A 22,592-nucleotide genomic window follows, 5' to 3' on the forward strand; every position below is an offset into this window, starting at 1 on the left:
GAAATGCATGCATGGTTTTGATTTCCTTCACAGGCTAATTGTACATTATTTCAAAATCCTATTCTTTTTATACAGCAAAACAACTGTTTGGACATGTATACTTATATTGTATTTAATTTATATTTTAGCATATTTAACATGTATTGGTCAACCTGCTATCTGGGAGATGGGGTAAGTGGAAGGAGGGGAAAAATTGGAACAAAAGTGTTGACAATTGTCAATGCTATAAAATTACCCATATAACTTTTAAATAAAAAGCTATTAAAATAGAATTAGCATAATTCAACAGAGATGTCTGAAAAGTTAAATGGAAAAAATAATTATATATTTATATATATGTATGTGTATTAAGATACTAATAAAGAAAATTTCAAAACAAAAAAGAAATGCATGCTTGGTTCTGATTTTTTGAGAGTGGGAAAGAATATATATTATAAGTGGATATCATATGAAATTGCACAATTCCACAAAATTTAGATTTGTTTAGAAATTTGGTTTTCAGTTTATTTATGATAATAACCATAGGCTTATAAATAGTGAATTTCAAATGAAGGTAAGGCCCTTTCTGGGTAAAATCGTTAAATGAACTATTGTCTAAAATATCTGAGAATATGACAGAAGCATCTAAAATGACTTTTACTGAAAATATAAAGGAAAATTGAATGGGGCAGCAATTTTACAGTCTTCTTAGTGAATAAGTAAATATATAATTATAATCTCATAATTCTTGAGTTGGCAAATTATGCTGTTCAAACAGTGTATTTTTCTTTAGTTGAAATTGTATGAAAGTTTGGATTGCATCAAAATTTTATATTTTTCTCTGAACTTAGAGTTTATAAAACCTATAATATTTACAGTTAATGCCCTCTCCTCTGAGAAATTGTGTATGCAAAAAGGAAAACCAATTACACCAGTTTATGACCTAGACTTAGTTCTCTTAAAATATTTTTGTTGCTTTAAATTTTTTTTAAAGCTCAAACTAACATAAAGTAGTAAGACATATAACACATAAGCACTAACATTAAACCTGAAGGATTGCAGGACTGAGGCTTCATTATTGTTTTGTTTTGTTTTTTTTTGTTTATTTATTTTAAGCCTTTCTAAAGGACTGAGTAGTCCTTTGCTTTGAGCATATAATGCCTTTAGCTTTTTCCAACAATTGGCAGTAGTCAAGAGGCCTGTTTCAGGATGGATCCACACCATCTGGATGATTTTTCTTTTCAGAAGTTCTATAGGGGTAGAGAATTGTAAATCATTGCTTGACATTTTCAAAGGGTTAACAAAAGGAATCTGAGGATTTATTAGCATTACATAAGGAGGGCAGTCCAGACTCTAGTTTTACTAGTCTGGAAATTTAGATAGGATTTTGTAGGTACAAAATGAAAACCTACTCCTAAAGAAAGATAAGGATGCTGAGGAGGGGCAAGGATAGAAAATGCCAATGAAGTGATACAAAAATCTTTCTGGAATGCTGAGTTGTGCTGGAATCTCTGGGGAAAAGGATATTCTTGGTTTAATTGTTCTTGCTGCTATGGTGGTGATACTGTTGAATTAAAAATCTCCATAATAAATGCTTGATGTTTGTTTTACATTTATTGGTTTACTTGCTTCTTTTTGTATTATTCTTGTGAGTTTATATGATGTAGGAAACGCCCAGAGAAGAAACATTTTATCATTATTTCTGAAGTCTCTTAAAATATTAAAGACATGCCTAAGAAACTATGAGATTAAAAAGACTTTCCAGTCATAGAGGAAATTTTGTATCAGATCCTGACTGAGACCAGCTATCTAGTGAAGCTTTTGAGGCTTATATTTGTGTATCTATTCTTAACTGCTCTTCTTTGCAATTGGTGGGGGGGGAGGGAGATTTATTGTTGTGTTAGTATTTTGGGGAGCATAGTTTATTGAATTTTTTTCTCTTTATAGTACAATGGAAAGGGTATTGGCTCTGAAGTGAGAGGAGCTGAGTTCAAATATTATTTTGATCCCACTATTGGTGTGATATTTTTCAAGTTACTCAACTTCAATGGCACCCAGTTTCCACATCTCTAAAATTTGGTAGCTTTTTCTAATTTTAGTTCTATGGTAACTGTTTTGTCAAAATATTTTTTCTGCATATATTTCCATAATCTTGTAATATTTATTTTATGATCTATTACATTTATAGCATTCTTCTTAGTAAAATAAATACTACAGATGATCAAATATTTTAAGTAATTGTTCTTTCAAATTTTTCTAGAATTTACTTGTAAAAAGATATGGTACTACATTGATTTTATTTGGAAGCCCATTTATGAGCCTTCTTTCCCCTCTTTAATGCCTCTGAGTCTATTCTTTCTCTTACCTCATTTGTATAACATAATATTTTTTTAATCTTAATTTTGCACCAATCTTTCTTTAGAGTTGTCCTATTGTTGATGCTAATCTTAAACATATGATATTCAATTCCCATTTTAAAAAAGCATAAGCAATTTGTGCATATTGAGGTCCTGAAAAGTAATCTTTAATAGTGGCTCTTATATGTTAAATTTTCTATTAAGTTCAGGACAGAAAGTCCTGAAAATCTGCAAGTTCATTGAATATTTATTTTTTTCTTTTAATATTGTTGACAATTTTATAGGTTATGATATTATTGGTTTCAGGTCTAGTTCTTTTGATTGTCAGTAGATATAATTCCAGGATCTTCAGCCTTTTATCGTAGTTGTGATAAGAACTGTACAATTATAATTGTACCATATTTGAATTGTGTTTTTTCTTGTTTCTTGCAAAATTTTCTTTTTGATCTAGTAGATCCGAGAATTTGGCAATAATGTTCCTAAGTGTTTTCCAAAAAGGATCTCATTAAGGTAGTAATCAGTGTTGTGTATTGTTTTTTCTATTTCTACTTTCGTCTCATGTTCTATCACTCCAGGACAATTTTCTGGAGTTATTTCTTGCATTATTATGTCAAGATCCTTGTTTTTTGGTCATAACTTTCAGGCAGCCCAATCATTCTTTTATTTTCTCTTCTTGGCCTGTTCTCCAGATTTGTCTTTTTTCTTTTAAAATGTTTCACATTGTATTCTATTTTTCATTCTTTATAATCTATTTTGTTATTTCTTGGTCTCTCATAACTTCACTCATTTCTCCTTGCCCAATTTAAATTTTCATCTTTGAGACTCTGTATCTCCTTTTCTAATTGGTTAACTATTTTTTCACAATCTTCTTGTTTTTCTTGGATGATTTTTAAAAATATTTTCTCTCAATGTCTCTTATTTGATTTTTAATTCTTTTTTGAATCATTCTATAAATGCTCTCTGGGCACAGAGCCATTTCACATTACTTAATTGGGAAAGAAACTATTTTTACTTCAATGTCCTCCTCTGAAGATGAACCCTAGTCTTTCCTGTTGCCATAGTATGTTTTTATAGTGGGGGTTCTTCTTTGCTAGTTAATTTTTTTAAATAAGAGGTATTAGTGGAAGTACCTTCAATCTTGGGGTAGGGGGGATGGTGCCTCTGCCTTGACCTCAGCTCTCCCCATTGACCAAGAACCCAAAACAAGAACTCCACTCTCCAGCAAGTGCCTATAGCCAGCAGCATTCCTGCCCCTCTGTCTCTGCAAACACAGGAGTGCTGGTTCCTTCTCCCCCAAGGCCCTGTCTCCGCAGCTCACCTGGGCTTGGGCATCAGCCCAGATTCACTCAATTTCCTAGGACTCAGACCCTGATTTCAGGTGATGAAAGTTTCCTTGATTCCTGCATAGGCTCCAGTCACACCCAGTTATGTCCAGGGCTCCTTACTTGGTGTTTCCTTGGAGACAGCCCTGAGTTGTTTTCACTTCACACAATTAATCTTCAGATCTACTTAGGTTGAATCAAGAAGACTTTTACTCTGCTCCCTACTCTAGCCAAGTCTTCTAGAATTTTCTTTTTCTTTCTTTTTTTTTTTTTTTTTAATTTAGAGCTTTTTATTTCAAAGATATATGCATGGGTAATTTTTCAGCATTGACAATTGCAACACCTTTTGTTCCAACTTTCCCCTCCTTCCCCCCACCCCTTCTCCCAGATGGCAGGTTGACCAATACATGTTAAAAATGTTGAAAAATAAGTTAAATACAATATATGTATACATATCCAAACAGTTATTTTGTTGTACAAAAAGAATCAGACTTTGAAATAGTATACAATTAACCTGTGAAGGAAATCAAAAGTTCAGGAGGACAAAAATAGAGGGATTGGGAATTCTATGTAGTGGATCATAGTCATCTCCCAGAGTTTTGTTTTTTTTTTTTTTTTTTTGCTGGGTGTAGCTGGTTCAGTTCATTACTGCTCTATTGGAACTGATTTGGATCATCTCATTATTGAAGAGGCCCACTTCCATAAAAATTGATCATCCAATAGTATTGTTGTTGACGTATATAATGATCTCCTTGTCCTGCTCATTTCACTTAGCATTTGTTCATGTAAGTCGCTCCAGGCCTTCCTGAAATCATCCTGATATATAGATAGATAGATAGATAGAGATAGAGATATCTCCCACTATAATAGTGGGAGATCTCAACTCCTTTCTGCCACCATTCAGTTTTCTCCAAATGTCCATCATACCTAATTTTTCTAATATTCTATTTACCTCTTTAATTTCTTTCTTATTTGTTTTGTGTTTTGATTAATTCTGAGAGTGCAAAGTTGAGATCTCCCACTATTATAGTTTTGCTGTCTATTTCTTCTTGCAACTCTCTTAACTTCTCCTTTAGGAAGGTAGATGCTATACCACTTGATGCATATATATTTAGTACTGATATTGCTTCATTGTCTACAGTACTCTTTAGCAAGATATAGTTTCCTTCCTTATCTCTTTTAATCAGATACCAGATACCATTTTTTTTCTTTTGCTTGATCTGAGATAAGGATGGCTACCCCTGCTTTTTTGATGTCACCTGAAGTATAATAGATTCTGCTCCAGCCTTTTACCTTTACTCTGTATGTATCTCCCTTCTTTAAATGTGTTTCATGTAAACAGCATATTGTAGGGTTCTGACTTTTGATCCAGTCTGCTATCTGCCTCCTCTTTATGGGGGAGTTTATCCCATTCACATTTATGGTCAAAATTACTAATTCTGTATTTCTTGTCATCTTATTATTCCCAGATTATGCTTTTCTTTTTCTTGCCCCCCGCTTAACCCTTTTCCCAGTAAACTTATGGACCCCACTTGCATCATGCAGCTTTCCCTCTTTAGGATCCCTCTCTTTTCCCTTTGAATCCCTTCTGCTTTCTTGTACCTTTCCCTTATCACTCTTTTCCTTTTTCCTTTTCCTCTCCCACTTTGTAAAGAGGTGAGAGAAGATTCTCTGTAAAACAAATATGTCAATTGTTTTCTCTTTGAGCCAACTCTGATGAGAGTAAGATTCACACAATGTTGCTTCCCCTCTCTAAGATGCCTCAGATATGAAATGTTTCCTTTGTCTCTTCATTGGATGTAGTTTCTCTCTTTTTATCTCCCCTTTTCCCTTTTTCTGACACTATCTCCTTTCCATTTCTACTTCCCTTTTTTATGTTATATCAGTAAAATCAAATTATACATGTGGTCTTTATGTATATCCACAACAGAAATATAGTTCTCAAGAGTTCCTTTTACCATTTTCTTCTTCTCTTGAGTCTCATGATTGGAGATCAAATTTTTTGTTTAGATCTGGTTTTTTCCTTAGAAACAAATGTAATTCCTTTGTGTCATTAAATGTCCATCTTCTTCCATGAAAGAAAATGCTCAGTTTAGCTGGGTAGTTTACTCTTGGCTCCATACCAAGTTCTTTTGCCTTTCAAAATATCAGATACCAGGCTCTTTAATCCTTTAATGTTGAGGCAACTAGATTTTGAGTAATCCTTATTGTGGCACCTCAGTATTTGAATTGTTTTTTCCTGGCTACTTGTAATATTTTTTCCTTAGTCTGATAGTTCTGAAATTTGGCCACAATATTCCTTGGAGTTTTTATATTAGTGTTTTTTTTTTTTTTTTTTAAGAAGGTGTTCGATGAATTCTTTCAAGGCCTATTTTACCTTCTGGTTCTATTACATCTGGGTAGTTCTCTTTGATGATTTCCTGTAAAATAGTATCTAGACTCTTTTTTCATCATAATTTTTAGGAAGTCCAATAATCCTCAGATTATCTCTCCTAGATCTATTTTCCAGGTCTGTTGTTTTTCCAAGTAGATATTTAATGGTTTTTTTCTAATTTTTTTTTTTTTTTTTTTTTTTTGGTTTTGCTTGACTGATTCTTGATGTCTCGATGAATCATTCATTTCTATTTCTTCAGTTCTGATTTTTAATGAGTTATTTTCTTCATTAGCTTTTTTTACTTCTTTTTGTATATGTCTAATTGAGTTTTTAAATGAGTTGTTTTACTCTATGGAATTTTTTCCATTTCACTACTTTTTTTAGTGAGTTATTTTCTCTTTTCCAATTTAAAAATCCTACTTTCTTGGGATTTCTTTACTTTTTCAATTCACAATTTCTGTTTCCCTGCACTTCCTGGGAGTTCTTTACCTTTTCCAATTCACATTTCAGGAAGTTGTTACTCTCTTGCATAGCTTCTCTTTCCTTTCCCCATTTTTCTTCTAGCTCTCTTTTAAGATTTTTAGTAGTCTCTTCTAAGAGAGAGTTGTGTGATGGGAACCAGGTTGCATCCACCTTTGTGATTTTATCTGGAGACTGTTTGCTATTAGTCTCCTTGTGGTTAAAAACTGCTCTCTTTCTGTATAGAAGCTATTGATCATCCTTTTGATCTTTTTACTCATTTTTTGAAGTCTGTAGGGTTTGCTTTCAGGGCAAGGAGGTTACCAGCTTACTCTGCAGAGCAGGGAGAAGTGTATGGACAGTAGCTGTCCTGCAAAAAGGCTGCAAAGAGCAGCAAGGTACGGCATGCTCTGGGAAAAAGTTCCCCATCAGAAGTGACTCAGACCAAAGTAGTACAGGGCCAAGCTGGAAAAGTGCCTAGTGAAGAACACAGCTGTGCTGATTAGTGACTGTCATGGGGCTAGAGGTTGAGCAGTGAAAGTGTCACTATCCCAAGCCAAACCCTGCTGTGGGGCTAGGGATATTAGCAGTTGTCCAGCAAATAGCCTGGCACTAGGCAGCAGTGTCTCTGCCCAGGGAAGTACAATTGCACTGAGGAAGTTCTATTGCCCCAGGCCAAGCCCCACACTGTGCACATTAGAGGTTGCCCCAGGCTAATCCCCCTTGCCATGCAGATTTGTGACTGCCCCTACCCTTTCTGCAGAATGTAGCTGCACAGCTGTTCTGTGGTCTGTGCTGAATCACTTCAGGTTTTGGGTGTGGATAGCCAGATCTTGTTAGGTTCTGGCATTTTTTAGAGTATCCTCTACCTTTGGCTTTAATTTCTCTGTTGGTCTGCTTTGTAATCAATGCAGAGCAGTCAGCCTACAGCAGAGTCGTATCTATAACTTTTCTAATCACAAAGGCCACCCCCACCCCTCATCTGCTCCGGACCTTAGCCTTTGGTTCTATTCCTGCTTGCACTGATCTGCTCCAGCTGCTCAGGACAAACCTTTTCTGGCAATTTTCCAGACTATCTTCAGCTGGTAAATTGTTGTACTTCTAATCTTCGTGAATTTTACCAATCAAGCACTACTTTTGAGGGTGAATTTAATAATGGGTCGTGAGGGTGTGAAAGGAGCTTAGAAAGTCATATGTGTCTTCTCCACCATCTTGGCTCTGCCTCTGTCTTCTAGAATTTTCAGCAGTCTATGTTCACTTTGAGGCATAAATTTCTTCTCTTTGTGGGGGAAATCTGGAGAGTGTGAAATTTACCAAACTATTCTAGCATCTTTCCAGAAACCTCCCCTTATGTCCTCTTTTTAAGAGTTTGTTTTATTTAAATTATATTTCTTGCTCTATTAATCAGAATGTTTTTATATCACAAATATTCATGAATTTCATTTGTCACTTTTCTTGACATGTTTTTAGACAAAATATTTCTAATATTTTCTTTTATTGTAAATTGTTTTCATTTTAGATATTGAAATTTTAACTTTCGTATCTCTTTTGTATATTTGCCCAATTATGATTAATCATTTTCTTTTAAAACAATGTTTTTCATTTTTACATTCAAAGATTATGAGAAAGGCCTCATTTCTAAAATATATAGAGAATTTACTCAAGTTTATAAGAATTCAAGCCATGCTCCAATTGATAAATGGTCAAAAGTTATGAACAATTTCCAGATGAAGACAATTTTGAGATCTACTACCTACCTCTCAGATGGGCTAAGATGGCAGGAAAAGTTAATGACAAATGTTGAAGGGGATGTGAGAAAACTGGGACACTGATAAATTGTTGGTGTCACTGTAAATGAATACAACCATTTTGGAGAGCAATTTGGAACTATGTTCAAAATGTTATGAAACTGGGCATACCCTTTGACACAGCAATGTTTCTACTGGGCTTATATGCCAAAGAGATCTTAAAGGAGGGAAAGGGACCCAAATGTGCAAAATGTTTGTGGCAGCCCTTTCTGTAGTGGCAAGAAACTGAAAACTGAATGAATGGCCATCAGTTGGAAAATAGCTGAATAAATTTCAGTATATGAATGTTAGGGAATATCATTGTTCTGTAAGAAATAACCAGTAGGATAATTTCAGGGAGGCCTGGAGAGACTTATATGAACTTATGCTAAGTAAAATTTGTAGAACCAGGAGATCATTACACATGGAAACAAAAAGATTATACAGTGATCAGTTCTGATGGATGTGGCTCTCTTCAACAATGATTTGATTCAAACTAATTTCAATTGTTCAGTGAACCCAGAGAAAGGAGTATGGGAACTGAATGTTGTTCACAACATAGCATTTTCGTTCTTTTCATTGTTGCTTGCTTGCATTTTATTCTCTTCTTCTTCTTCTTTTTTTAACTGGTTTGATTTGATATTTCTTGTGCAGCACAATAATTGTATAAATATGTATGTATATATTGGATTTAACATATTTCTACCATGTTTAACATATATTGGACTACTTGCCATGTAGGGAAAGGTGTGGAGGAAGAGAGGGAAAATTGAAACACAAGGTTTTGCAAGGGCTAATATTAAAGAATTGTCCACTCATGTTCTGAAAAATAAAAAGCTTTAATAAATAAAATAAAAAAATAAAAAATAAAACAATGTTTTTATAGTAGTCAATTCAGAATGTGAGTGAAAGTATTGGTTTGTGCATGTATATATGTAATGAGTGCTACTTTCAATTTTCTTTAAACTTAAGAATTTTTATTTTGATATTTAGCTGGGTTTTATTTATTGTTTTTTTAACCTTTAATTGTATGACCAATCCCTTTTCAATACATTCTCTAACCTACAAATACTTGGGGGATTAAATTATTTAATCTTTAATTTTGAATTATTTCTTTCAAAGTCTTTATTAATTTCACATTTTTTATTGCTTTGGGGTTAGCAAAGGATGTGTTTACTATTTCTGTTTTTTGTCGTTTGTTTATAAAGCTGTTATCTCTAGCACAAGGACAATTTTTCTAAATATACTATATAATGTTAACAAATTAGTATATTAATTGTATTTCATTTCAATGTCCCTTTCATTAATTATCTAAAAATCTATCACATTGAACTCTTTTAAAATTCCATATTAGTTCTTAAGTAATCTCTTGTTCATCACTTTTGAAGGTATAAAAAAGGAATATAGAAGTTTTCAACTCACATTGTTTTTTAGCTTTTTGAAGGTATGAAAAAGGAATATAAAAGTATCCAACTAGCATGGATTATTTTTTATTTGTTTGTTTTGCTTTTTAGTCTATTTCTCCTTGAACCTATGCCTCCACTGTTGGATAGCATGTTCAACCCCTGCCTCTTGCTGTGCAATTTCTTGTGTTCTTGCCTCTGGCTTCTACTTTCCCTTATTTATATGTGCTCAAAATTCTGTCAGCTTTTAGGTCTACCCTGATTATTTGGATTTAGAGAACTAATGTCTTCAGAGTCCTCTAGAGTATCTCATTTCAGAATGCTGCTTACTTCTAATATTGCTAGTGTTTGAAACATTAGAAATACCATTCAGACATCCAAAATGAGAAAAGCAAGCTGATTAGAAAAAGGAGGGAGGAAAATGAAATTAGTAGTCTTAAAAATGACATCCAAAATAAGAAAAGCAAGCTTTGGAGATTCTGACATTACTAGAGCTTCTCTAAGTAGTCTCAGGCTTTGTGCCTCCAGAAACAGGTTACATGTAGTAAGTGATCCTGTAACCTCTGTGATGTGTGCAGATAGATTTCAGGTTTTGTTCCAGCCAGCATTTGTGATGTGATGAATTTCCAATTCTTGCAGTCTTTTAGTTACTTTTTGTTCAGTAGTCTGACCTCTCTGCCTAACAGAAGAGGCCTTCAGAATAGAGGTAACCTTATAGGTTCTCTGCTCTGTTTATTTGGCTGTTTCTTGTAGGACTCCTTCCCTAGGTCTCAGGCATCTAATATCTTTTTGTGCAGTCTTCTTGTATAGTCTGACTGGAGCCCAAAGGGTTATTATAGATGGGCTTTTGTGTGGGATGAATGTGCTATGGATATGCATAATTTCCCTTAAGATTTTTTTGTTGTTGTTATAATACATTTTGATTTTTCCTGGAATAGATGTGTGAAAGGTGATCTTCTCTGAAACTGTTCATAGAGTAAAACAGAAGCTCTACCAATCTTTGTGCCACATTCAATTCCACCACTTCCTTAAGATTTGTTCTGTCTTCATTTCTTTGCAATTATGCTCTTCCTCTACCCATTCAAAGCTTCTCCTTGTTTGCCTTGTTGCTTTGATGGTAATCTACAATTTCCTGCTGTGTGGGATGGGTGCTACACCTCCTTACCCAAATTTACTAATCAGAGACATCTTCAGATACAAAGAGAAAGCATTTATTAGTCCCTGAAGGAAGAGGTCCAAGCACACCTGAGAGGCTTTCAACTCTCAACATATGCTTGACTGGCAAACCAGAAATAGTAGAGCTGGTTAAATAGAAAAAGACCCAAGTTTCTTCATTTGATGGACTAAACAGAAAGTAACTATTATTGAACAATGGTCACCAATATTGTCTGCTTCCTGTGGATTGCATCATTTCCTGTCACTTCCTAAAGCTGGGCCTTATGATCTGACCTTTCTTACCTTAGTCTTTGAGATTATGTGACTTCCTGCAATCTGGACCCAAGACCTGATCTTCTTGCTCTGCAGACTTCTGGGAACAGGGATCATGTGACTTAGACCTAGTCTGACCTCTTCTATCTCATAGACTTTTTGAGAAAACTTCATCTGGTCTCATTCACTGCAATGTAGTATACTCTCCCTTACCACCCCCCCCCCTTTATGTTCTGCCTTTTTAAAAACCCTTTTCTATATCTTGAAAGGTCTCCTTGCATTTCTGTCAATCACTAATAAAAGCCCCCTAAATCTTTCCCATGAAACTTTCCATGATATTCCTGATTAAAAGTTACTTTTTACCACTCCCACACTTCAATTCAATATAGTATATAACTATAGTTTTAAAATTTTCAGGTATGTGGGTATCATAAATAATTAACTAGATATTCTCTCTTCTTAGATTTGTAAAAAGCAATGAATATTTGGTTCTTTATCAACTATACAGCACTCAACAGTTAAATGGTTACTAAGAGTAAATATTTTCTCATTCATCTGTTAACTTCTTATGTCTTCATTTAATTTCTATTTATTTGTAATTCCCCTATACTAGATAGTAAATTCTTTGAAGGCAAGGGCCATAGCTTATTTCATTATAAGATCATAGAAAGATCTTAAAAGGACCTTAGACATCATCTAATAGAACCACTTCATTTTACAGAAAAAGGAACTAAGGTCTAAATGTATTAAATGTCCTCTTTCTCCTCTGGTGTCTGGTATCTTTGACAGGGAATTGTACATAGTAAATTTTTTCTGAATGAACAATGAAAGAGAGAAGAGAAAGAGTGAGAGAAAGAACAATGGAAGGAAGGAGTGAGTGAAGAAAAGGAAGGAAAGAGTAAGGAATGACAGAAGGGAAGGATGGAGAAAGGGAAGGAAGGAAAAAGGGAAGAAAAGAAGGAAGGAAGGAAGGAAGAAAGGAAGGAAGGAAGAAAGGAAGGAAGGAAGAAAGGAAGGAAGGAAGGAAGGAAGGAAGAAAGGAAGGAAGGAAGGAAGGAAGGAAGGAAGGAAGGAAGGAAGGAAGGAAGGAGGGAAAGAGGTGAGGGACAAAGGAAGGGTATGGAAGAGGGAAGAATGTTCTTATTTTTCCTTGTTAGTAAGGTTGAGAATATTCCATTTACTCCAAAATCTGATTGAGGTATCCTGAAGGAGTATCCCCCTTTTCAATTTTTTTTTATTTTGATAGCTTTTGCTCCTGCTTTGGATAGATTTCTGCTCCTGATAAATCAGGGAAATAAAGCCTTTTCAGCAAATAATGTATTGTGAGGAAAAAAGAAGAAAAGGAAAACACTACAACTTAGTCCACTGAAAAAGAAAAAGGCCATTAAGTACCAAGTGAACAAAACCAACCTGCTAAATTTGTGTAATAAGTAGGAAAAACACAACATGCTCCTTGCTGTGCATGGTATTACTTTGCTAATCTTTATTCAGAGCCCTCATACCTTGTTCTTGATCCCCTGTAGCAGCAATTCTATTTGCCAGTAGGCAGTAGTTCAGTCCTCAGTAGGGAAGAGCATAAAACTGATAAGCATAACTCTTTCTGCCCTTAGCCACTGAAATAATAAATAACTTTGGCAGATATGTAATTAACAGCCTGTCCAACAAGTGCCCTGAGCTCTCTGAATAGGGTTTCAAGTCCATCAATGAGTCCCCAGCAGATGAAAAGCACAGATGGAAATGAGAACCATTACAGTATCAAACATGTACCCCCCCCCCCGCCCAATTTAGCAAAGGGCTCAATGCATTATGATATTATATGCTTTCATCAGGTCAGAAACTAGGATGTCTATACCCTTAGTTTGAGGCTGAAGCACGATAGGCAACTACTTCCTTTACCTTTAAATCTGAACTTCATCAAGACAGGAGAGAAACCTATATGAAAACATAGAAAAGTCTTTTGTAGCACACACTGATAATAGGTTGCTGGTCCATGGAAATATGGAAAACTGCATAAAATGTACCTCTTGCCTCTGAAGATTACTTTTATTAACAAAGATTTTTGTTTCATTTAGTACAAATATTTTTTTTTTTAAATATTAACACAAAGTGCAAATAAGTCAGCCTTCAGTGGTAACAAATTCCTTAGGGGGAGGGGGACTTTATGTCAAAAAAGATAAATAAGAAGTTAATTGTCAGGATAGAAGGTACTTTCAAATTATACAGCTAAGCACTAATTAATGTTCACATTTGTAAACCTGACAATGAAATATAGCAAAGTACTTCATAAGGATGCATAAATTGGTCAGAGGAGTGCCCATTAATCAGTTGGAACTGTGTGTCTATCGTTGATAAATCAAGAAATTAAAGCCAAGTCAGGGGTTCGTAAATCTATACACTAAAGGAGAAATAGGGTGCTTCTGATTTATAAATAAAGAGGTTTAAATGTTGCATATAACTAGGTAGGAAATAATGCTGCTTTGAGAATCAGGGAAAGGTTGGCCTTTATAAATCACAGCCATAAATTAAAAAAAAAGAGTTTATATTTACAAAGCAAACCAGAGCATGTTAACCTTTTTGTCATGGCAACCCTGAGATGTAGGTATAGATGAGAGAACTAAAGCCTCTTATTAGTCCACATTTTCAATGCATATCCTCTGTGCTGCCGGAATGCTCAGATTATTATACAGTAGGGAACAGATTAAATTCAATCATTCATTCATTTCATGGTAAATTCATTATACATACACATAACCATACGATTATTTTGAGCAACACTATTCCTATCTGCAATTTAATGGATTTGTACTCAGTGTCTCTAAAACACATGAGCAAAAAGCAACTAATCCACCATATAAAATTATTTGTCACAATATACCTGAATAATTCAGATTACCGAATTATTTCAGTAGTGAAGAAACAAAAAAGTCCCCCTTTCCTCCTTCTTTCCTTCTTTTTCCTCCTCCTACTACCAATAATAGACTAAAATTTATATAGCACCAACTATGTTGGCAGATATTGCACTAAACACTTTGGAAATACTATCTCATTTGATCCTTCCATTAATCTGAGAGATAACTGATATAATTTTCTACATTTTTCAGTTGAAGAAAGTTAGGTAAATATAGGTTAAATGACTTACTCCTGAATACACAGCTAATAAATGTATGAACTTAGTTCTTCCTGATTCCAATCCCAGAGATCAATTCATCTTGCTGAGCAATAATATCTGAGTCACCTTGCTGGCAATAATATCTAGCATTTTTATCATGCCTACTATGTGTCAAGCACTGTTTTATACTATCTCATTTTATCCTCAAAGTCACCCTGTGAGGTTATTACTATTATTATTCCCATTTTACAGCTAAGAAAAGTGAGGCAAATTGAGGTTTTAACTTGGCCAGAGTTCATTTCTTTCCCCTTATTCTCCTACTCCATAGTAACTAAAGTTCATTGCCCCTTCCAAGGGCAATTGTCTTGCATATTCTTTTGTTTAAAAATATTTCTGTATAAGGAAGTACATATGACGTTCTAGAAAATAAGTTGTTAAAAGTCCCAAATGACAGATTTCAATGAGATACATGTTGTTTCCCCCAGGCATAAGGTATTGAGAAATTCTTATTCCAGCATCTGTCTATTTAATAACTGCTTAGATATTTCTTGAAGTATATGGAGAAAATCATCATCATAATATAAAAGTGCTACAGAAACAAACATGGCAAAGACTTACAATTTCATATATTTCACATTTCCCTCTAACCAAACATTTCAGCTCACATATATCTTAGTAGATAAGTCTTAAGGAGTTGTCTAGTTAAGTGATTTCTTCACAGTCCCATAGGTAGTAAATATCCAAAGTAGGATTTGAATCTTTGTCTTCTCTACTTTAACCATCACTCTGTCCTGCATATCATGATGCTCTTGACATTCTTAAAGTGAAAGAAAATTGGGTGCTATGAAATCTCTAGCCAGTGATTGAGAAGAAGATATTTCTGACAACTGGACCTTCACTGTCTTTTTTTATACAATCTGAAACCTACTTAAGTGAAATGGCACTGGTTGACAGATTAATGAAATGATACTTTTTTTTTTTTTTGGTCAAGAGAAACCTCCAATTTGAAGTTTGGGGAGTTTATTGGATTTAAATGGATAGAATGTGATAGAATGAGGCCTAAAGAAGATCTAATTCAATACCATATTTCACAGATGAGGAAATTGAGGAACTAGAGCAGTTAGTTGTATAATGAGACTCATTATAGTGAGTTGTCTGAAGCCACACAGGGATCAAATAGCAAAACATGAATTCAAACTTAGGTTTTCTAACTCCACATCTAGTCTTGTTCTGTGAGTCAACATTTAAGAAAAATCATCCTAGTAACTCAAGCTAGTTAGTTTTCAAGAAGAGTCTTTTTAGAGGATAGTTTTGGGATATATGACATTACTGCTTTTATCCATTGGCCAATATGAGCACATTAAGTATTTGTAAATTACCAGTTTCAGTAAGTGTGACATAAAGCTTCACAGTGAAAGAGGCAAATGGGAAATCCATACTCTTCTTTTTCCTCTTTCATCCTTTCCTTTCCCACTGCACTTCAAAGTGACCCACTGGGCCTGTTTTGTTTTCATTAATTCACATGGAAAATATTTTGAAAGCTTCATAGAAAGTCTTACTGATGGACCACTCACACATACAGATGTATTTTGCATTTTGGAATCTGTCAGACATGTGAGTTTCAATCAAGCATTCATGCAATCAGTCAAAATGTATTAATTATTTATTACATTAAAAAATTTTCTAGATATCATGAGGAAAAAACCCTACACAGTGACCTAGAAAAAATAATATTTCCTCTGTGCTTAATTTTCTATATATGCAACCCATCTAAGGGATTCCTTTGTGGATCTGTGAATCTATGTCCAGTATCTCCTTCTCTGCTGTTACAAGCACTGCAACCAGAAGTGTCCCAGTAAAACAATATTGATATACCCAAGAAAATGTGGAAATCACAGCAAGTTCAGAACCTTTCAAAACCTATTAGATTCTTCTCTCATGAAAAAAGGAAGGGGAAAGGAAAGGAAAGGAGACCAATGCCAGACCAAAATGTTCTTTTGCCCTTTTTGAGGAGGATAGGATAGAATGATTTTGTTCTTGATGCAGCTGCTATTTGTTTCTTTTCTTTTGTGTTTTTTTTTTTCCCTTATCACCTTGATGAAAAAGAATAGAAAATGAAATGAAAGGGAAAAATAGTATGCTTTCATCTGTATTCAAACAATACTAGTTCTTTGTTTAGAAATGAATAGTGTGCTTTATCACTTATCTTTTGTAATTGTTTTAGATCATTATATTGCCCAGACTAAGTCATTCACAATTTTTCATTAAAAAATATTGCTGTTATTGTTTACAATATTCTCCTAGTTTTGTTCACTTCATTATGCATGAAATCATCTAAGTTTTTCCAAGTTTTTCTTTTATTTTCTGAAATCAACCTGCTTATCATTTCTTATAACGCAAAAATATTACATTACCACATATCATGCACCAGTACTTGCTTGCCCAATTGATGAACATGGCTTTGGTTGCTAACTTTAGCATTTTCTCTAGCAAGTTGTCTTATAATTTTTTTGCTACATTTTCACCAGTAATTTGTATGACAGCTGTCTGCAGATGTCCCATGAAATCAACAAAGGGTTCATTTGGACCTTACACTATTTTTGTGACAGTTTCCCCTCTATCTTGTATTTCTGGTAGAGTGACCCATGCTTTGATAGCAACAGAAGCAATTTGCTCATATGCTTCCAAAGGGTAATTAATCTATGCCAAAGTGTCTGCATAAAGACCTTCTACCTTTTAGTTGGTCAAAGGTTACTGGTATATTAACTCCAGGTTGCCTATTTCATTGGCTTGTATTCTACAGAGTTCACTATTCTCAGAAAGCCACAAAAAGTATTTTTTCCAGGTTCTAAACATATTTTTGCTATAGATTTCCAATCACTAGGGATTATAATTTCATAAAATTTGGTTTATATATTGGTTAATACAATTTAAGATAAGATGATGTAGAACCATAAAGAATGCAAGCCTTTTTCAGATCTTTGATAATTTCTACATTAAAAGGAATGTATCTTCTCCTGGTTTGACTTGATGAGTCAATGTATCCTGTCCTTCTTCTTTAGCTTTCACTAGTGCCTTTTGTAATTGTGTCATAGGAGGTGGACAAAAGTGCTGCATAAGTGGTGCTGATGATATCACTGCTCTTCCCACTCCTCCTCCCTCCACCCACAAAGGTGAAATTGGAGGAGGAGGGTCAGAGGAGGGTCAGTAGACGGGGAATTCCCTAAGGGCGACTGTTCAAGTGTAGGCAGAAGTAAAAGTGAGCTGGTAAAAGTGAGAAGCACCACACCTCTTAAGCTCATCAGCACTCTCCTTAAGGTAGTTAATTCCTTCCTTGTCCAACTCTTCCTGCCTTTCAGCTGCTTTGTCAGTACCATCCCCCTCCTGCTTTTTCTCCTCACACATCCTTGTCTGGCTGTCCACATAAAATTTTTTCCCTCATTTTAGAAATTGTGGGATTTTTTAAAGCCAATTTTATTTTATTGTTCATAAGGAATGTTTCCTCAGGAATTGAATCAGGACCCATAGCTTCATAATCTTCAACTAGTTGCTCTCCCACTATTTTCCACATATCTGGCTCTAATTTTTCTTCCTTAGAGAGCTAAGGAGATGTGCACGCTAATATATTTAAGAGTCCAGTGATCTGCCTCTGAGTTACCAATAAATCTTGCTTCTCTATTAACCTAACTACACATGCTACATACCTCCCTTGGGGTAGGCAAGGCTCTTTTCTTAGTATATGCCCTATTTCAGCTGAAAAAGGAGTGGCTAGTTTAGCCCTTACCAAAGTTTCCTGTTATCTATTTTTATACTCACCCTATTTCTGGGTCACAGAAAGTTCTCCACTGAGCATTTGATCGAACTGTTGAGTGTAGGTCCTTATATCCAGAGCCTCACATCTAGAGCCCCAATTTGGGTGCCAAAATATTGTGTCCCAACTAGCTTTCTGGAGGATCTCTGGACCGGCCTTGACCTTGGAGAAGTGATGAAGGCAGGAGAGCCACCACGAGGATGGTCAAAAATGGAGTCCAGAATTTTTTCAGCCCTTAAATACCTTACTACGATTACATCACTACAGCATACTGAGCATGTACCAATTGTAGAACCATTATATCACCATATCACACTGCACAAATGCTAACTAGAATGATTACATCATTACATCACAGTAAACATATGTGAACTAGAGAACCATTATATCCTCAATCATACTGAGTAAGTGCTTAACTATAAGCACCCTGCTGTTCTTGTTTCAAGTATATCTTTCCCAAAGTTCTCCCTCTATCTGCAGTCCTCTGAATCTTGGAACATTATTTAGCTTAGAATAGTTAACTTATTTATGGTGTTGCAAAGAATATCTATGTCATTCACAGTTGATCATCTTACAATATTACTATTGTTTTGTACATATACATTTAACTTTGTATCAGCTCATGAAATATTTCTAGGATTTTCTGTGAGCATCCTGCTGATCATTTTGTTATGCCACAGATCATTTTTTATTGTTCTGCCTCAGTTTCCCTAAATTTTTCTGCCTCAGTTCTTTGAATTATTCTGCTTCAATCTCCCTGGTTGCAACTCCCACTTTCCTAACCATTAGAACTGAGATAATTAGGGCTGGGAGCCCTGACCATTAGCATTCTACAGGCAGATAATTTACTAAGAAACATCTTCTATCTCTAAATTCCAGACAGAACAGACAGACAGAAAATCACTTACCCTGCAGGGATTTTAAAACAGACTCTTCTTTGGCTAGGTGGAGGTGTCTGTAATGAGTCTTGCCATGGTTGAAACTGTTCTCTTCCCAGAAACTCTGGAGCATTCCAGAGGGCCAGCCTTTTCCAACCAAAGAGCCCAGACCTCAGCCACCCCAAGGCCAAGGCAGAGACCTGAAGGTCTCTAATCTCTAATCCTGCTCTCATATCTCAATGGGGAGCCTCCAAAATGTAATGTCAGATAGAAAAGATAGATATTAGCGAGTTTTAATATTTTATTTGGGTTTCTGAGAGGGAAAGATTGTCTGCAACCAAAGGATCCATTTTTGTCCAAAGGCTGATATCTTAAAGAGTTCAGCATCAGCATCAAATGTGAGATTCCAATGATATGTGGGTCTAAGTCATCAGGGGACACAAAGACAATGAATAGAGTTCAAACACTGAGAGCGTGAGAATTTACAGAAATGGACCATCAGTCCAGTTCTGACAGGGTTGGGGGTGAGGACCATAAATTCTGATAAACTGGAAGTGAAGGAGGTAGTCACTAGAGAAACATTTGCTATTGAAGAGAAAAACTTTTAAAGCTGTATTTGATTTATTTCAGTTTAACAATAATTTGCTAAAGCAAAGTTCTCATAATTTGCCTGAAGAGGTCACATGCCTTTAATTAGGTAAATATATTACCTTCTAAAACATATTTTGGGTGATTTGTAAACATTACAAGTTATGCTTTAAATTTTGTCAGCTCTGCTTGACATATGTGGGTTTTAAAGAGTTACTTAATTGTGTAGGAAAATTGAGTAAGGTTCAGTAGTTAGAAGAAATGCCATGTGGAGTGGGGAGGGGGAGAGGGTGGCCAGGTGGAAAGGATCTTGTCAATTCCCTTTCCCCCATTAAGTGTTGCAGCTGCTTGGCTCTCAGTTGCAGAGAGCAAGTTATGATTTAAAGAGACAGCCCTACTTTTACTATAGTAAGTTAATTGATTGAATGCTTGTTTCTTTAAATACATAATGTTTTCCTTTTTTTAAGAAATATGGTCATAAATGAGATCTATAATTTGGTAAGGTTATTTCCAAAAATTTAATTGGTATTTTAAAGAACGTTTTGATTGTTTCATGTGGAATTAAGATATTCTATATATTTTAATTGATTGAATTGAGTCATCTTAAAGTTATGCCCATTGTTGAAAGGATCTCTGGGAATAATAATGTTTTTTTTTTTTTTTTTCCCCTTTGTCCTTTTGAAAATATTTCTGTTATGGATAATATGCAATTTGGCATTTTTCTATGTATTGGGTATTTAAAAATAAAATGATTTGTTTAATGTTCAGTAATAAAACATCTACTTACATATGTAAGATAATTGTGTGAATTTACTGGAAAAAATTTCACACTGTTATAAATATAAGGTCATGGCAAATACCTGTTTGGGATTTATCTGAAACTTTAATTAATTGCATTTGTTATTGGAGGCAAAATTTATTGGGATTATAGCTAATACTTTTTGGGATATTTGAAGTTCCACCTTCTGAAAGTTATTGGGGCAATTACCTGGAGTAAAACTGAGTTAAGGCTATTTTATCCTATATATGCTGAAGGATCAGTTTTGACTGCTTATATTATGTTATAGTCATGTCCCTGCATTTTTCTCCTGTGACTGATAAGAGCCAATAGTCAATAGGAACTATTAATGCAATTCATTTATGTAATATCTTGCTGTTTCCAATCTGATTACATGCAAACATTATATCCTAAATACTTGGCAAATGGGTATTTATTCTGGTCATCTATCTGTTACTGGATATTTGTGTCTGTGGATATCCAGGTTTTTAAAGGTTTCTAAATAATGAGAGAGCAATTAGTGATCCTTGGGTGATTCCTTCAATGAAATCAAAAAGGGAGGAATAAATAGGAAACTAGGGAAACTGGTGCATTTTTTCTCAAAATACCTGAAAGCAACTCTTAATTTCCTATTCACTTTGCCTCAAGCACTTCTGCCTCACCTCCTTTTCCCAGCAGTTCAGATTGAATTGAAAGCCTTTTCAAACAGTCCTTTTTACATTTTTACTCCTTGCTTGGTTGATTATTTAAACCCCTACTGGACTTGATAACCAGCAGGTTATGCTTTATCTTTGAAACCCCTTATTTTGTTGAAATTGCACTGGCAGACTCAATTTTTGGCACTATTTTCTGATTTCCTGTTTTTAGAAACAACCAAAAATCAGGCATTTTGTGACTTGGCAGTCTCTGTAATCCGTTTCTCCAGTCCTGTAAACCCAGTTCCTTAATTAGTATTTCAGCATTCTTAAAGGACATTGCAGTTTGTTATCAGGCCTCTAAAAGTTTGAGGCATACCTGCCTTGATGGTCTAAGTATGCATACTCTAATAATGCTGCTCAGATATCTGGATCTTTTCAGTATTCTAGTAGCAGAGCCTGCCTGTTCTTCTGAGCAGAGACAGGTGGAGCAACTCTAAGCTTCACCCTTCCTCCTTGGAGTCTCTGACAGCTGTGGGGTACCCCTTCTAGGATGGGCAGCACAACTGTTGAGCACAACTACTGCTGCTCTATAAGCAGAGGCTGAGTTAAGTGCACAAATGACTGCAGACCGCTTAACTCACAGTGAATTGTCCATCTCAAGCTGGATACTCTGGCTGAGATTGTGTTCCAGAATTGAAGAAGACCTGACATGTGTGCAAAAGGAAGCCTTTATACTGTTGTTATTTGGGGGGTTGTCAGGGAGAGACTTGTCCTTGTCATAAGTCTTTGAAATTTTTCTAGTTTTATTTTGGGCTAACTACTCCAGATAGGGTTCATCAAAATTATAGTGCTAAGACTTCCCAGGTATCTGGGGAAAGTAATTCAATGATTTGAATATTCAGAAGAGAGAGTGTGGAATGTTGTGCCACAGAGCCCTTTTATTGTTCTGCCTCAGTTTCCCTAAATTGTTCTGCCTTAGTTCCTTGAATTTTGAATTGTTCTGCTTTAATCCCCCTGGTTGCAACCCTGCTTCCTAACCATTAGGATTGAGATGATTAGGGCTGGGAGCCCTGACCATTAGCATTCCATAGGCAGATTATTTACTAAGAGACATTCTCTATCTCTAAATTCCAAACTTTCTGTCTCTAGTGACTAACTCCTTTATTCCCAGTTTATCAGAATTTATAGTCCTAACCCCCAACCCTGTCAGAATCAGATTGATGATCTGTTTCTGGAAATTCCCACGCTCTCAGTGTTTGGACTCTATCCATTGCCTTTATCTCCCCTGATCACTTAGAATCACATATAAAAATTATTGGAATTGAAGGGGCAGAGCTAAGATGGAGGAGAAGTCACACACAACTTTATAAGCATCTTTCATGCCCTCATGACCAATTATTAAATTCAGCCTTAAAAATAGCGCTTGACTGCTAAAACTCATGAAGATTAGAAGCACAACTTACCAAGCCAAAAATAATCTGGAAGATCGCCAGAGCAGGTTTGTCTTGAGGGGCCAGGAACAGACCAGCACAGACAGGGAGATAGGAGAGACAAGTGTCCGGAGCAGACCAGGAGCGGGGGTGACCTCTGTGCCTAGAAAAATTATAGAGATGACTCTGCCATAGGCTGACTGCTCTACTTTGATTACAAAGCAGACCAGCAGAAAGCCAAGATAGAGGAT

Source organism: Sarcophilus harrisii, chromosome 3 (genome assembly GCF_902635505.1).
Source record: "Sarcophilus harrisii chromosome 3, mSarHar1.11, whole genome shotgun sequence".
Taxonomy (NCBI): domain Eukaryota; kingdom Metazoa; phylum Chordata; class Mammalia; order Dasyuromorphia; family Dasyuridae; genus Sarcophilus; species Sarcophilus harrisii.